Here is an 18279-nt window from a genome sequence, read left to right as displayed (position 1 = left end):
GAAATGGCAATGGTGAACTTCCTTATCATATTTTAGATCTTAGAAGAAAAGCTTTCAATGTTTTACCATTGAGTGTGATATTAGTTGTATATTTGTCTTATCTGCTATTTTTTATGTTGAAGTAAGTTCCATCTACACCTAGTTTATCCAATGTTTTTATCATAAAAAAAATGTGTTGAATTTTAGCAATTTTTTTCTCTGGATCTATTGAGATGATCAAATGATTTTTATCTTTCTTTGTGCTAATTTGGCCGATTACATTTGTTGATTTGCATACGTTGAATTATCCTTGAATCTTAGAGATACATTCCCTTTATAATATGTATTATCCCATTAGTGTGCTGTTGAATTTGATTTGATAGCATTTTGTTGAGGATTTTTGCATCTATATTCATCAAGGAAATTGGTTTGTAATTTTCCTTTCTTATAGGATTTTTATTTGGCTTTAGTATGGGGTAATGCTGGCTTAGTAAAATGAATTTGGAAGTGCTTCCTCTTTTTAAGTTTTTTTGGAACAGTTTGAGAAGGATTAATATTAATTCTTCTTTAAGTCCTTGACAGATTAGACCAGTGTAACCATCTGGTCCTGGGCCTTTATTTATTTATTTTTGCAGGAGGTTTGTGATTATTGATTTAATCTTGTAACTTGTTATTGGTATGTGTTCAGATTTTCTATTTCCTTGTGATTTAGCCTTGGTAGGTTATAAATTTCCAGGAACTTGTTAATTTCTTCTAGTTTACTCAATTTGTTAGCAAATAACTATTCATAATAGCCTCTTATGATTTTAAAAAAAAAATTTCTGTGGCATTAGTTATAATGTCTCCTCTTTAATTTATCCTTTTATATTCTGAACTTGTTCTCCTTTTCTCAGTCTAGCTAAAGGTTGGTCAATTTTATTTATCTTTTCAAAGAGCCAACTCTTAGTTTCATTGATTTTTCTGTTGTTTTTATAGCTTCTATTTCATTTATTTCTGCTCTGATCTTACTGTTTCCTTCCTCTGCTAACTTTGGACTTAGATTGTGCTTCACTTTCTAGTTCCTTGGTGTAAAGTTAGGTTATTTATTTGAAAGCTTTCTCCTTTTTAAATGTAGATAAAGTGAGTTCTTCAAGTTAAACAAAAGGACACTAAACAGCAGCATGAAAACATACAAAAGTATAAAACTCACTGGTAGAGGTAACTAGACAAATACAGAAAACTGTAACACTGTTACAGTTGTGTGTAAATCACTTTTAATTTTAGTATACAAATTAAAAGACAATGCATTAAGAAAAACTGTATCTACAAAAATCTGCTTATAAATACAGAACATAAAAAGATGTAAATTGTGACAAGAACAAAGTGTGGCAAAGGGATAGTAAATGTGTTTGCAAACTAGTGAAATTAAATTCTTATAAGCTTAAAATAGATTGTTATAACTATAAGATGTTTTATTTTAACCCCAAAGTAACCACAGGAAAATATCTATAGAAGACACAAAAAAGAAAGAGAGAAAAGATACAAGAATATCACCATAAGAAATCAATAAAACACAAGGAAAAAAGCAAGAGAGGAAAAGAGGAACAAAAGAACTATGAGACAGGCAGAAAATAATTAACAAAATAAAATACTAAGTCCTTCACTTTAAATAGTTACTTAAATGTAAATGAATTTAATTTCTCAGTCAAAATATACAGAATGGCTGAAAGAATTAAAAAAATCAAACAAACACAATAAAAAAATAAGACCTAAATATATGCTGTCTACAAGAGATTCACTTTAGATTTAAGGAGACATGTAGGTTGAAAGGGAAGGAATGGAAATAAATATTCCATGCAAAGAGTAGACAATATAGAGAAAGAATGACTATACTTATAAAGTCAAAATAGACTTTAAGTCAAAAATGGTCACAAGAGACAGAGAAGGACATTATATAATGATAAAAGGGACAATGCATCAAGAAGATATAACAATTATAAATGTATATGGACCCACATTGAGCACCTAAAGATATAAAGCAAACAATGACAGAACTGAAGAAAGAAATAGACGACAGTACAATAATAGTAAGAGACTTTTGTAACCTACTTTCACTAATGGATAAAACATCCAGACAGAAAATCAATAAGGAAGGAGCAGACTAGAACACTATACATCAAGTGAACCTAATAGGCATGTGCAGAACATTCCACCCAACAGCAGCAGAACACACACTTTTCTCAAGCGAAAATGGAACATTTTCCAGGATATATCACATGTTAGGCCACGAAACAAATCTTAACAAATTTGAGAAGACCGAAATTATACTAAGTATCTTTTACTACCACACTGATATAAAAACAGAAATCAATAACAGGAAGAAAATTGGTAAATTCACAAATGTGTGGAAATTAACACTCCTGAACACCCAATGAATCAAAGAAAAAAATCAAAAGAGAAATCAGAAAATATCTTGCAACAAATGAAAATGAAAATACAACATACCAAAACTTATGAGGTAAAGCAAAAGTAGTACTAAGAGAGAAGTTTATAGCAATAAATATCTACACTCAAAAAGAAGAAAGGTCTTAAAAATTATTAGGAATTTCAAAATGGTGGCACCAGTACATTAAAGCAAGCACAACTTTCTAAGTGTAGGGCCCTGTGCAATTGCACAGGTCACACACATAAAGCTAGCCCTGGTTCCCAGTCATGATGATTAGTCTACACTTCTCTGCATTTTTCTTCTTATTCCCAGTGATTCTCTTTTTATTATGCATTCTCTGTTCTCTTTCTGCCTTTTGATTCTCCTTCTCATTTTTTTTGCACATGTATTCATTTACTTTTCTGTTAATGTTTCTGTGACCCAGTACCCATGACTCTTTAATGTCTAGTTTAACATAGAAGAGACAAAGAACATGGTTTGAAGTAATTTAGTTTAGTTTATCAGCCACATGGCACATTATCAAAGAACGTGTGTGGCAATATTCCTCTTATGGCATGAGTCAGAGATGGACACTTGTGAAATTCTTCCAGTTTTATTCTAATTATTCTTTTTTCCTTCAAGAAGGAATCCCACCCAGCAAAAAGTTTATAGGAAGAGCTTTCTAATACTAACTCCTCAAGAGAATCTTGTGTCCTCCAATCTACCATGATTTTAAACCTTTAAAATAGACCATGCCAGATTCTGGAGCACCCTGGTCCAAGAAATCAAATACTTTCCATACAAGGGAGAAAAAATATATATCCTCTGTCCTTTCCAACTACACTCTTGGGAATAGGAACCAAAAGGGCTGCAACTAGCCTCAAACACAATAAACAAGTTACCAGGACATAACAGGATATCAAATATAGAACTATCCGGCCATTCATTAAGAAGATAATACCAAAGCTGCTAGGAACAAAATCAAGGTAGATTTGGGAGATATCTACCCTTTTAAATTCATTCCAATTAAATGATCAATTCTCCACAACATATCCTCTTTTATAGTTATATTCTTCTTTGAGTTTTTCCTTCTATTCATGCCTATGCCAACCCTGTCTTCTCTCTTGCTCACTTAGTCTGTACTTCTATATGGCGACTTCATCTCTGATAAAGTTTATTGTCCTCTTTTCTTTTTCTCCAATTCCTTCTTCTAAGTTATTTCTTCCTCCTTTATCAGTCAATAGTCCTGGGCATTCATTTGCCCCGCTGTTAGTCTATAAGAGAAGATATTAACCTCTAATTAGTTATCAGCACTTTACACTTAGGATTTTTTTGTTCTGGTAATCATGTAATTTTCTAGTGCAGACATGATAGATAGATCCTTTGCAGACAAAGGATCTATCAATCAATTTTCTCCCTCTTTGAAAAGCACAGCAATGTAATTTTATATCTTTCAAATAGATTCTAAACTGAATTATTCTAAATTAAAAAATTGGAAAAAAAGAAGAGAAAGAAACAGACTAGTTTATGTGTTAAGTACACCTTAGCAAAGAGATAACACTGGGTAAGAGGAAAGTGGCAGAGGAGCAGATTTTAAAAATGTAATAATTTTAATTTTATAATGGAGCCATAGATTAATACTTTTGAATTGGCTAATAGTTTCTTACAATTTTGAAAGTGAAAGAAATCGATCACTGACTATTGCCATAGTCAAATATTCTAGGCACTCTTATGCTTGAGATTTCCATTTTATACAATCAGTTGCAATTACTGGTAGAAACTGGTTTATGAAATGTGAGCAAATTCAATTTGGAAAAAAAATTCTTTAACCTTTTATTCTGTGTATAGCACTGGGCATTAAGGAGCATACAAAAGAAAAGAAGACAGTGTGATGGAGCATGGGATCAGCACGTGTGGAACAATTCAGGGGCAATACAAAGCAGCACATGGTGGGACTCAAGTGTGGCATCACCTAGGGAGATTAGAGAAAGGTGGGATGGTGTTCGGTGTTGTGGCACTTAAATAAATGTTAAAAGAGTAGGAAGACTTCAAATAAGTCACAAGGAAAAAAAAAAAGAGAGAACTGTAGGCATGAAAAACAGCCTCAGACCAATCTGGAGTTTGGGTAAACCCCACCCGAGTTTGTAAGGTACAGTTGAGATTTCTACTGAAAATCTTATATAATGCAAGCTAGACAGTAGATGAAAATGAAATTGTGTATGCATAATAAACATTTATTAAATGCCTAATGTATGCTGGGTACCACTTTAAGCATTGGGTTTACAAAAATAAGTAGGATTTGGTACTCTAGAGTCTCACTGTCTTGTGAAAGAACCAAGTAAGTCAATAATCATAAATTAGTGCAATACGCACAATAAAAATTTTTTTAAGGCCTCTTAGCGGCAGTAAGAAAGGGTATCATCTCTGCAATAAGAAAGAGTATTATTTAGGTGGGGATTGCTAGGAATAAATATAGTCTTCTTTTCATTGCAGTGTTCAGATCGGAAAACTAGATTAAGGCACATTTGAGTGGATGTTATGGGAAAAATCCTAAATGGCAAAGATGTGAATTGTTCCTCCTGCAATTAAGTTCTAAAGTGTTCTGACTCAAAAGGCAGTGGTGTTTTCATCCAGACCATTCAGCTTCAGTATTGTTGCTGACAATTTGGAGGTTTGACAAACAGGTGGAAAAAAAAAAAAAAGACCTGGAATCAAAGAATGTTTCCAACTCTTTAGGATGCATTTAAAATAATACCCACCCCCATTTATGACAACATAAGCCCTGCAGATTCAAACTTCTGTAATTTGAAAGCCAAATGGATTGTTTAAGAGAATGTGGTTCCTGCTGATAATTGGAAGAAGGATAAGAAGGTTATAAAGAAACCATGAGCTGAAAAGTAAACAACATTTAGAGAACAATTTTATTTGGTATCTCTATTTCTTATAATTAAGTCTCAGCTCAGTAATTTGTTTGGAACTTAACTTCCAATAATTTTTTTGCAAGTCATAGGATTCTAGGTCTATGGGTATGCTATGTTAAGCTGGCTTATTGAAGTTAAGGTTGAAGAAATATAGAAAGATGGTGGTGAAATTTTAACTATTGCTTACTATCTACATTAAGAAATTTTCATAGGAGAAGAGGAGAAATAGGTTGCTTTATTTGTGGGCATTACAGAAAATTCAACATTCATTTATTCGTTCATCCATTCACTAAATATTGATTGAGTATTTTCCATTGGCCAGTCATCATGTTAGTCTCTTGTTAAGATTTTAGGATTAGGCAAGTTTTGTCTTCAAAGTCCAGTTAAACATTTTGTTATAATTTATTATAGTAATAATAATGCTAGCTAACAGTTATTGTATATTTACAGTATGCCAGGAACTTTTCTAAGTATTAACTCATTTGACAATCTTATATATATTATGAGGTATTATTATTATCATCATTACTATTGTCTTTCTTTTACAGTTCAGGGAACTGAAGCTCAGAGGGAGTAAGAAATTTGCAAAGGTCACATTGCCAGATACCATTCGTATTCAGGCAGCCTGACTTCAGAATATAGACTCTTAAGTACTTTGATAAATATAGCACATATCTTGTCCATCAATCAACAAAAGTATATTGAGTATACACCCTTATCTGTGAACCTTTCAAGAACAGAGACCTTTTCTATATTATTCCCTATGCTTAGACCCTAGTATGGAAACTAATAATAGATTTTTAATAAGTGTTATTGAATAAATATTTCAAGGAATAGTCAAAATATAAAAGGTTCCTACCCCAAGCTGTTCATAGCCTAATTACCACTATAACTACACTTTAATATAGTTAGAAAAAAAATTTCAAAAGTTGAAAATAAAGCAAAAGTGTGTATGTGTCCATTGACAGTCATACTTTCAAGCCTACCCAAGCATTAACAGCCATTGAATAAGAGAAATTCAATGACACCTTCATCATTCCAATTAAGAGAGACAATTCTTAAAGAAGAGGGAGAGAGAGAAAAGAGAGGAAGAGAAAAGAGAGAGAATACGAAGAGATAAACACATTCCCCAGGATTAATTCTTATCCAGGGCACATAGTATACATGCAGCCTCTGAATCGCCTTAATTTATCTTTGTCTGTTCCTATGATTCAGATGATAGAGTAGCCCAGTTAAATTGAAATTGAGTTAAGTTGATAACCAAAGAGTGGCATTGTTACTGGCTAAAAATCATTAATTTTGATGTGATAAATTCCTTTCTAATGGGGGCATTTTTATTATTTCTAGTGTTTTTGTTTTGGTGACTTTTTCCAATAATGTCAATATTTCAAGTAAGCCAGAGGAAAAACAAAAAAGCCTTATGCGCCTTTCTCTATTATTATTATCCTTTAAAAACTCCTTACTGCCCTAGTCTGCCTAACGTAAGATGAAAAATTAACAGGATCAAGAACACAACGAAATCATGATTGTAATGTACTGATTAATTTTGAGGTTTTATCAGCATGTAAACATGGAGATTAGTTGGAAGCTTAAACAAACTGGGAATAAAACCTAGTCATCTGACAATGCCTTCATCAGCAAGTGTTGCCCTTTGGGAGCCTGCTGTATAATTAATGTCTTTGTTTCCAGAAAGTGAAGAATGCATTCTTGTTTAGGCAATGCAATGAGTCACAACCTTAGCTGCACATTATTGTCTTCAGAACTTTTAAAAAATAGTGTTGCTCTCTAGAAATCTGTATTTCATTGGTCTGTTGTGCAGCCGGGCGATGGGATTTTTTTTTTTTAAAGGTGATTTACTACGAACGCCGATACACTAATTAAATGAGGACTTGTCTTCAGATGTGTTCAGTTGTCAATTCAGAAGGTTGGATTCAAAAGCATTATCTGAGAAATCCTTTATTCCAAGATGATGGTAAGTAGGTCTCCTCTTCATGGCAACTTGACAGATAGCTAGCAGCTGTCTGGAATATGATATTTAAAAGGATATTAAAACCACTCGTAGCCTCAGGAGTGGTTTTAATATCCTTTTAAATATGATTTACTAGGGACAAGCAGAGTGAATGGTGCTATAAATACCATGTATTGTCCACCCCTGGGTTTGCAAATACATGTGTTTAAATTATGTTTAACTCAGGTGGGATTCATATTAAATGTGATCCCAATTCATCAAAGAATCAGCACATTCTTCTAATTCAGTTTTTTTTTTTTTTAAGGCAAAAATTCTTGTGCTGATTCTTTTTTGATTCCTCTTTTTCCATTTCCACAATTTCAGCTTTGAGTAGGTGACAATAAAACATATTAAGAGGGCTCATAACACTCCCTTTGGACTTTGAACTTCTTGAAGTCAAGGTTTTATAATCTTTGTATTCCCCAGGAGCAAAACCAGGGCTTGGCATGTGGGTGCTGATAAAAATAGTCAGTGCATTCAAATGACTGCACTCAAGCCCACTTTCGGAAGTACATTCATTTCTCCCTACCTTTGTGCAAAAGTTTATAATCACTTCTGTGTATAAAAGCCACAGGGACAGACCAAGTGTGGCGTTCAGAGGGAAGTATTTGATGAACTCTTTATTCTGTATTGTTGGCTATTATTTTAAGCATCATATTTCCCCAACAGCCTGTGAGCTCCTTAAAATCGAGGGCAATACTGTTTATTTCTTGTGTATGTAGACAGCCTTTTCACAATTCTGAGTACATGAAACATGTATTTGAACAAAACATACACTCAAATGAATAAAGTGTCTACTGAGAGCCAATTATGTCTTAGACCTTCACATGTTATCTTATTTAAAGTACAGACTCTAAAGTACCATCTTAATTAAGGTAAGCAGGACTAGTAAGTAGACCCTGAATATATAATTGCTCATTCTAAGGTGGTATTTCCTGGTCAGTGAGTGGTGAATAAAATACCCAGCCTCTTTCCATTTTGTGGCTCTATCATTATTTAGGTTTTGTCTATACAGCCAGTGTAGCCAGAGACCACCTAACCTCTTAAAATTGCCAGCCAATAAGTAGCATACCTCAGTTCTGCTCACTTTTTACTTAGTCATATAATCTCACCTAACTTCTTAGGGCAACATTCAAGGAAGCAAATGGGTTTTGATACTTCTTTATGTAGGGGACTGCCATGCAGAATAGCCTCATATTTGGCCTCTACCCAATGAAGCCATTGGTTGCCTCCCCCACAGTTGTGACTCCAAAAACTGTCTCCAGATGTTGCCACATGTCCCCTAGGTTATAAAATCACCCCTGGTCGAGAATGTCTAGACATGCCCAATGTGTAGTAGTGGAACAGGGATAGGATGACCACAATAAAAATTCCCATTTAAAAAAAGAAGGATTCAAACAGTCATCACTCTGCCATGATGGGATCCTGGAAACAAGCATTGTGAAGCCCCTGGAAACAAGTATTGAGAGTGTGGAGGAAGTTCCTTGACTAGAGTCATCAGACCCTTGTTCTGCTCTCTGAGAGGAACTCCCTCCAGCATATTCCTCACCTGTTTTTCCCCGGCCACAATCGAAGTGCACATTGGTGTCCATGCTGAGCTTTTGCAGCGTGCTTGCTGCTGGTGCAAGTTTTGAGCCCTTGGGATGTTTTATGACTTAATCAGTGAAGGGCATCTTTTACCCTGGCTGGTGGTTTCATTGGCAATATAATTCTCTCAAAACCTTCATAGACTTTTGATCTGTTTGCTTCTAAAGAGTTCTAGGTAGCAGCAACCACGTCCTAAGATTTTGACTGGATGCATCCTCCATATTTCTTTCCTTCCTTGTTCCCATTGACTCTTTCTCTCCAATAAATGGCACTTACTTTGAGGCTATCTGAAACAAAATACTGGAGTAGAAAAATAACAACCTTAATCTATCTTTGCCACAAGGCTGGGAAGTCTTAATGGTCTTTTTAAAAACTGTCTCCTATTCTTTGCAATCTATAAACAATCGCCTTCTAAAATCCTATAAAATTCTTGAAATTCTTCTTGCAAAGTCTTGCTTGTAATTACTTGCTATAAGCAGCAAGAAACAGACAGTAAGCACTGATACTCATACATTCTATCCGCAGCTTTCAGAGCAACAGGCTTAGTATGAATCTGATCTTCTTTCCGAGTGATTGTAGATGTGTTTTACCAGACATGACTCCCTTTTTCTTTTGCCAGAGAAATCTATTTTTGTACTACCTGTTGCAGATCCAGTAAGTTCTTCGTGGCTACAGATTTTATCAGTTTTTGTTAAAGTAGTACTTCATTTGAAAATGCTAATTTCTGTATTAGGTGAGGTAGATTGAATTGCTTTAACACATAGATACTATGTGGTAAGTATTTAAATATTTATCTTAATATTTATTAATAGCAATTTTAACATATCTCAACATATTAATTTATATATCTAAAATTATATATATTCCATAATATATATCTATTAATATAAACTGATTCAAACACACAAGGACTTTACTTCTCAATCACACAAGCAGTCAAAGCAGGCATAATTTGTGGCCGGCTTTGTTTCCTGAGAGTGATTACAAACATTGGTTCCTACCACTGTATGGTTACCATCTCTAGGGCCTCAGGAAGGGAAAAAAAAGCCAAGGAATCACATATCATTTCCACTCAAACTATATTGGCTAGAACTTAGATATGTAATTATTTTCTAGCTGCAAAACTAGCTGGGACCTGTAATCTAGCTGTGTGACTAGGCACAGAGAGCGATAAGAATCTGAGGCGTGGCACTGCTCCTCCAGGTCCTCTGTATTCAAATGAGCCCTGATCCCATTCTGACTTTCTGACTTCTACACATGGAAATTTCATATTCAACTTGAAGTGTAGCAGAATATGCTACCCCAAAATATGATTGTAGGAGCTCAATACATGTCACCCCCAAATTTGCCACTTTGGCATAGTGACTATTTTGAGCTGCAGAGGTACTTGCACAACATCAAGTGCAGGCTTTCTCTAAACTCCCCTTATCTGCTTAAAGACAGATACTCCAAAAGGAACTCAGTTCTCATAAATCCCCTCTCTGGGAGTTTCATTAACAGTTTCATTAATAGGGAAGGTTGATTTTTGTTACAGGAGAGAAGACTAGAAGTTGATACTATACCCAAACTTTGTCACAAACTATCATACCTCCCATGAGCCCATTCGTCTTTCCTAAAAATCATTTACTTTCTCCTAAGAGGCCTACATCTCCTCTCTCTTTTTTCTATTAAGATTCATTCTATTTATTCCTGAATTCTAAACCACCTTGGGAGTTACACAGTTTTCTCTGGATATCTCCCATGTATGCATAACACAGGTTAATATATTTGTTTGTTTTTCACTTGTTAATCTGTCCTTTATTACAGGGATCTCAGCTAAAACTCAGAAGGATAGAGGGAAAATTAATTTTCCTTGCTGACAAACTCAAAATGAAATCTTGTCTTTCCATCTCAATAAATGGCATGATCATCCACTTAGTGGCTCAAGCCAGAAACCTGAGTCCATCCCATCACTTTACCATCCAGTTCATTTATGAATCCCGTGTCCTGTTCGTTAATTTTAAACATAGCTAAGCAGAATTAGATTAATCATAATTCTTGGTTCCCAATACTCTCTGTGGCTTTCCCTATACCATCTTCCTATCTCTCTCTGTCTTAAGTAACTGCTATCTCTAATCTTCTCTTTGCTTTTTCTTACGACATTTTATCACATGTGTATGTATTCCAAAAAGCATGTTTAGTTTTTTAATGTTTATGAAAAAGGAGTTAGGATGTTCGTAATCTTCTGGGACTTAACTTTTTACACAATATTGCAATGTTAACACATCTCCATATTATTGCATGTACTTACAGTTTTTTTTTAAATTGACTGTTTTATAATATTGTAAATATATCACATTTTATTCATACTAATTTCAGTGGGCATTGGGTTGTTATTACAAATAGAATTTTGAATGTTTTTGTGCATATCTACTGTGCACAAAAAGAGTTTCTCTTGGATATGCACCTAGAAAGAATTCCTTGGTTTTATGATATGAGAATGTTCAAATTTACATAATTATTATAAATTGTTTTCCAAAGCAGTCATTCCAATGTACACTTTCATCAGAAAGGTTTTTTAAAAATCTTGATGATTTATGGTCTCTCCAACATTTGATATTATCGGATTTCTTAATTTTTACCCATTTTATACATGGAATTTGTATAAAATGATCTCTTATAGTTTTGGTTTGCATTCTCCAATTACTATTTAGTTGAACACCTACTTGTATGTTTTTTTTTTTTTTTTGTGGACTGCTTCTCAGTGATTTAAGTGGAGGTTCTTTTGGTATTCCATGAAACTTATTATATCATCTGCAAATAGTAAAAAATTTATTTCTTTCTAATTCTTATGACTTAAATGTTATTTTTTAAATCTTATTTTGATGTTCAGGATATTGAGTACAATGTTGAACTGAATGGTGTAAATTCTTTTTTTAGTTATGATTATAAAGAAATTACTCCAAACATTCCCCTATTTCAGATGCTATTTGTTATTGCTATTGTTAAGTATAATCCTTTATCAGGTTAAGAGAATTTTATTCTGTTTTGAATTTATTAGGGTCTTTTTTTAACCATGAATTTATTTCTAATTTTATCAAATGATTTCTCTGCATATTTTGAAATGACATTAAAAATCCCCAAAATAATATACATTTCAGGCTGTCAGAGAGATAGGAGTGACCTGGGGGAAGAAATACACAAAAGCACATGTAAATGAGCATATACATTATTCCTATAAAATAAATTTCTTTCAAGAAATTTCCTTTGAAAATTTATCTTGTAGAAAGTAGCATTTAATATGGGCCTTGAAGGATAAATACATTTTGAAAGAAAGTTATGGGGTAGGATGAGGAGAAAGAAGTACAATGTATTGGTTGAAGTGTCTCTGATAAATAAAGGCATAGTACTGGAAAAACAAAGGGTTGTTAACTAATTATTTAACCATATCGAAGTATGCAAATGAAATAATATTAGATAAACTTATTGGTATTACATTTTGGAAAACAATACATTTCAGAATGAGAATTTTTTAAAAAATTTACTGAAATTGAATTTTAGAAGGTAAATATTTTAGCTAGATAATTATAGCAAAATCCCTTCTGTTCCCCAAAGCATTTCTTTCCCTCAAAAAGAAATTTCTTTATTGATAAATTTCATAAACATTGTATAATGATATTGGGTTTTGGAATGTTATAAATGGAAAAAATGGAACCATTGAGCAAAAATGGAAAAGTGGAGGAAGTTTTAATTTAGTTGAGATATTCCATATTTGAATTGCTTATGAGAATTTCAAGTGATTTCCAGCAAGCAGTTGGATGTGTATGTCTGTATTTCAGGAATAGAGTAGAGATTTGAGTTATTCATATAAACTATTGATTCAATGAAAGTGAGTATGAATTCCTAATGAGAAAATGATGAGAAATGAAACATCAAGTTCATGAAAAAGTTCTTGAGAACAGCCATATTTAGAGAGATGAGAAGAACAAAAAAAGTGAGAGAAGTAGAAAAAAAGCAATAACAAGAAACAAACAAGCTAACTAAAAAACTATCCAAGGAGGAAAATCTAGAGTGCAGTATCCTGGAAAGGCTCATAAAAGGTGATAGGAAATGTTGAAGAACAGTTGAGGACAATAAATACTGTCTTTATCATATTCTTAGGAAAATTATTTCTCTTTTATTTTGAAAAGCTGTACTTTTTGGAATACTCTATTTTTGTTAGGTTTGTGATTTGAAGTATGCTTTATTTTAAAGAACTCTGCTACATTGTGGGTTATGGGCTAACTCAGGGTAATCATGGTGCCAATAGCTTATCAGTTTCTATGACCCAAAAGTGTAAAATATAAACGGGGTAGGAAGAAGTGTTCATTTACAGATGGAAGCTCTTCAATTCATTGTCACAGTGTAGCTCTGTACCATCTTGATACACATGCAGTTAAGCCCCAGGACCTAATTTGAATTGGAAAGTTGAACAGTAATGATCTCTTGCAGCTCAGAGAGCATGAAAGCATTAGTTTATCATCATCCATAACAGGTCTCAGAGCTTTGCAAATGAGAGGAGGAATCATGGATGCATTACAGGTACAAAGAGTATGTTTTATGAATAAGTGTTTGTCAGGGCAGCCTGGTAAACAGTTGAATAATTGAAACAACTCATTGCTGCCTAATAAACTCTTCATTCTCATTAATGATACATCTAATGATTTTCTTGCTAGCATCCAATTTGAAGCTCATGACCTCACTGCAACTTACTTGGGTCATAGAACCACTGTGGTGAGCATCGACAAAGTCAGCCAATAAGGTATTTGCTGCAATGTTGTCAACACCATAGACTGTGTCAAATGATCCACTGGGACCAATTTTATGAGAATGGCCCCCAAATTCAAGCATCATCAACCGAGCAAGTAATACATTGTCAAAACTTTCCAGCTGCCCGGAATCTAGGTGATTTATCTCCTGGGAAACTTTTAGAAATGAACCTATTTTTTTTATACAATGAAGAAAAATGAAAGGCACCCTTATACTCGCTACTATGTCTTCACAGGAGAAAAATAGTGGAGGGGCTTACTTATGAGAAAAGATTAAAAGAGCTTAGGGTCAAATACAGGGGGAAAATAATGATAGCCTATGAATATCTGAAAGAAATAAAAAAACAGAAGAGGGCGAAATTACAGTATTTAGAATGGCCCAGTAGGGGATAACTAGGAGTAATGGGATGAAAATAATGGAAACATTTAGGCTTATTCTCAGTGACATCTTGCTGGCAGTGTCAGATGATAGCCTCATCTCCTGAGGCAAGTGATGGAATTGCTGCCACCTTGGGAATTTGAATCTGGAGTGGAAAAATACATAGATTTGGTGGCAGACAGCAACTGTACAGTGGCAAAGACATGGAAGCAGATTCATTAGTTCTCATTTTTTTCTCTCTTGAGATATGATTCTCAAGACAAAGCATGCTCAATGACCATCCTTGATTATCTTAGCATCTGTGTGTATATTATTAATAAAGCTCCATTTATGTCCTCAGAGAATGATTTGGCTGATTTATACTCTTGCGTAGGACAATTTTTTTCTTATTAGCAATATATTCTTATTCTAGTTATTGGTTCTATGTGTCATTTTTGATGTGAATCTCATGCTTTTGATTATAATATGTATCCTCAGATATGTGCAAATGTATGTGAGACTGACATAACCTAAAGAGTGAGAAAGGGGTGAAAAATATACTTTGAGAACCAAAATGCCATTATTTGCAAAGACATGTAGCACACACAAGGAATTGTCATCTGGTGCCAGAGGCCAACTTCACAGATCCAATGGACTCCCTCAAATAGTATTGTTAGGTAGCTAAACAGATATGCGCGACAGGGGAACAAAGGAATAGAGGTCCAAACTGGAGACTGCCCAAAGAAAACCCCACTAGTAGTTAGAGAATACCTCCTGCATCCTGGCTGACAAAGGATGGGAGGGCCATAACATATAGCTGGTTTAATCTAGCCACAGATGCGTGCGCAGAAGATACTACCTGCCCCAAACCTGCCCACAACCTCAGCTTCATTATACCATGGTTATGCTCTGAAGTTCATCATCATAATACCATGTTTATGCTTTGAAGTTCATGAATCTAATTATAACAGACTGAATTCTGGGTAAGCAAATGCACACTAGCCAAAGAGTTATATAGCAGACAAATATCAATCAAAATGACCTCATGTGCCAATCACCTAGCAACGCCTTTGTAAGCACCCATTGCAGCCCTAATATAACGAGACCACCCCTTCCCCCAGGGTTACAGCTCTCTATCTCCTTGTTGTAATTTGCTTCCCATGGGTGCATAACCTCTTTCCACATGGTTGGCAGTTTAGGCTCGACCTGTCTTCTACTTCAAAACATGCCTTTAATAAATCATACCTTAGACATGGTTCCATAGTGTAGTGGTTAGCATGTCTGCTTTACACATAGAAGATCCTGAGTTTGTGCCCCAGTGGAGCCATGGTCCATGGTCTATGGCCATGCCACCCTGAACAAGCCTGATGTCTGATCTTGGAAGCTAAGCAGGGTCGGGCCTGGTTAGTACTTGGATGGGAGACCACCTAGGAAGACCAGGTGCTGTAGGCATAAATAATAATCAATAATAAATAAATAAATCAATCATACCTCTCATAATTGTTGCTGATTGGAAATTCATTTCTTTATCAGTGATAAGGACTGAGACTTGTGTGTTACCAGAACTCTGATCACTGTAACGGTAATAGTATGGAATATTTTGTGTGTGTATAGGCTCATTTTTCCTTTGGACAATATCTGTAGTGTCTTCTAGCTTCTAAAGGGGATACATGAACTCCCAAATTTAAAAAATAAAAAATGAAGCTGAACATTTGAACCAGATAGTTACTCAAATCCTATTTCTATAAGTTTTGATGATGCTGTGAGAAAAAGTAAAAATATCTTGGCATTTATTTCTGAGAAAAAACTAAAGATATTTGCATTATCATCTAGTTCTCATTGGAATAGTCTCTGATCACAACTGTAGAGATACATCATTATAAAACCAGAAAAACTGCAAAATTGCATTATTATATAAATGCTAGTTAATAGAATGGTTACTTTTATGCAAACTTAACAGAAATAAAAGAAACTCAAATAAACAGAAGGAATTGTATATCAAGTATTCACTATACAAAGCATATACAATTTTTTTCTCAATTGTCCCTCTAAAGTTAAAAAACAGTATTGTGGCTTCTTTTCGGCTGGAATCGCCATCTTCTAGTAATTTGCCAAAATGACCAACACAAAAGGAAAGAGGAAAGGTACCCGCTATATGTTCTCTAGGCTTTTTAAAAAAACATAGGAGTTGTTCCTTTGGCCACATATATGCAAATCTACAAGAAAGGTGATATTGTAGACATCAAGGGCATGGGCACCATTTAAAAAGGAATGCCCCACAAATGTTACCATGGCAAAACTGGAAGAGTTTACAATGTTACCCAGCATGCAGTTGGTATTGTTGTAAACAAACAAGTTAAGGTCAAGATTCTTGCCAAGAGAATTAATGTATGTACTGAGCACATTAAGCACTCTAAGAGCAGAGACAGCCTTCTGAAACATGTGAAGGAAAATGATCAAAAAAAGAAGGAAGCCAAAGAGAAAGGTACCTGGGTTCAGCTGAAGCATCAGCCTGCTCCACACAGAGAAGCACACTTTGTGAGAACGAATGGAAAAGAACCTTAGCTGCTGGAGCCCATTCCCTATGAATTCATGGCATGATAGATCTAAAAAAATTAAATAAAAGCAATCTAATTGAGTAGAGATATCCTTTCTGCCAGAGAAATATTTAAAGAAAACCAATTGTCCTAAAAAAGAAAAAAAAAACAGTATTGTGAAAAACATTGAGATGAGTATCATTATTATTTTTAAAGAATATTACAATTTTATCTCTCATCTTCCTTATTAAAAGTATTAGAAAAGTTGCATTCTCCTTTCTCCAGTCACCACTCCCCAATTCTCTAATATAGTCCTACTCCTAAATGTACTTCAGCTCTGAAATTCTCTTTTATTTATTTTTTTAAAGTTGTCTTGTAGCTCTTGTTTTATTTCAGTCACGTAATAAGAAACTCTCTAGACCAAAACATTTGCAGGAAATTTTCTTCTGATCTTTGAGTTATTATTATTTTTTATTTCAGACTGGGTTCATTAGCTATTATTCCTATTTCTCTCTGTTGGAGCATTCTTAGTCTAGTCACTTTGCTTTTTATTTTGACCTTGCTTAAGGATCTGATTGATTAAATTGAGCATTATTGTTCCTCATAGAGAAGAATCTCTTCATCTAGACTCTAAGCCACTTCCCAGCCTGGATTGGCTGCTTTTACTTCTTGTGGTTCAATCATTTGTGTTTAGAGTTTGGGGTTACAGAATCAAAATTATGAGCACTTTTGCCTAGGGAACTCCTTAGGGACACAATCCTCTGAATATACCATAGACATCTACTGTTAGAATAAGGTTATTGGTATGACCTGCAAAATGTCATTGACATTGATAAAATGCAGAAAAGAGATAACAATCTTTTGTTAGCATGCATTTTTGTTTTTGTTTTTGAGAAAAAGATCTTGTTTTGCGACTGCCCTGACAAAGCTGTGTCTCCCTCATTCACAAAGTGATTTACAAAATATCTGGTTAATTGAATTCAGACCAATAACCTGGTTTCTGTTCATTGAAAAAAGAAATAAATGATGAAATTCAAATTTTAAGACACCCAACAAATTTAAACATAGAGAAATCATAACTCATACTATGATATATAAATAATAAACATTTTTAACTTTATTGAGAAATAATTGACAGATATAACTGTATATATTTAAAGTATACAATATGATGGTTTGAAAATATATATTACACACACATACACCCAGTGAACATTTTGACTAATAAAAGGCACCTGGTAAAGGCTAAGTTTTGCTGAGAGTTGAAACAATATTTTTTAATATTTCAGATAAGCCAGCATAAAATGTGTTTTGTTTTTCTTTATTAGGCTATCTAATGAATTATCTAATGAGTTACATAGAAAACTGTTCTAAATCCCAGTTCTATTTTGCGTACACAGAGATCATGAGAATGCTCAACATGGTAATGATCAGTTAGCTGAATGAAATTGACACAAAACAGGTTTTCCCACCTAAAAAGAGTCATGAAAACTCAGAGCTTCCGCCTGAAAGTGATCTTACTCAAATCCTTCACACTTCGATGAGGAAAGGAACTTGCTTAGGATGCACGAGGGCAGAACCTGGCTGCTATCACTCCTGATCTAGAATCTATTCCATCTTCCACACAGCTTCTAGCTCAGATCAATGTTTTCTCAAATACAGAACACTCGAGAGGCTCTTAGGCCTTTTCAGGGGAAA

At 34.2% G+C, this 18279-nt stretch overlaps 2 pseudogenes; both read left to right on the top strand.

The window, feature by feature from the left end:
* The first annotated feature begins 15380 nt into the window (after window positions 1-15380).
* On the top strand, window positions 15381-15496 carry LOC111747098 (annotated as a pseudogene).
* A 630-nt stretch (window positions 15497-16126) lies between these two features.
* LOC111747095 lies at window positions 16127-16664 on the top strand (annotated as a pseudogene).
* Window positions 16665-18279: the final 1615 nt, after the last annotated feature.

The sequence above is a fragment of the Pteropus vampyrus genome, unplaced genomic scaffold (genome assembly GCF_000151845.1).
Source record: "Pteropus vampyrus isolate Shadow unplaced genomic scaffold, Pvam_2.0 Scaffold210, whole genome shotgun sequence".
Classification (NCBI taxonomy): domain Eukaryota; kingdom Metazoa; phylum Chordata; class Mammalia; order Chiroptera; family Pteropodidae; genus Pteropus; species Pteropus vampyrus.
Note: the sequence above shows the minus strand (reverse complement) of the source record. Positions and strands in the feature narration are given on the sequence as shown.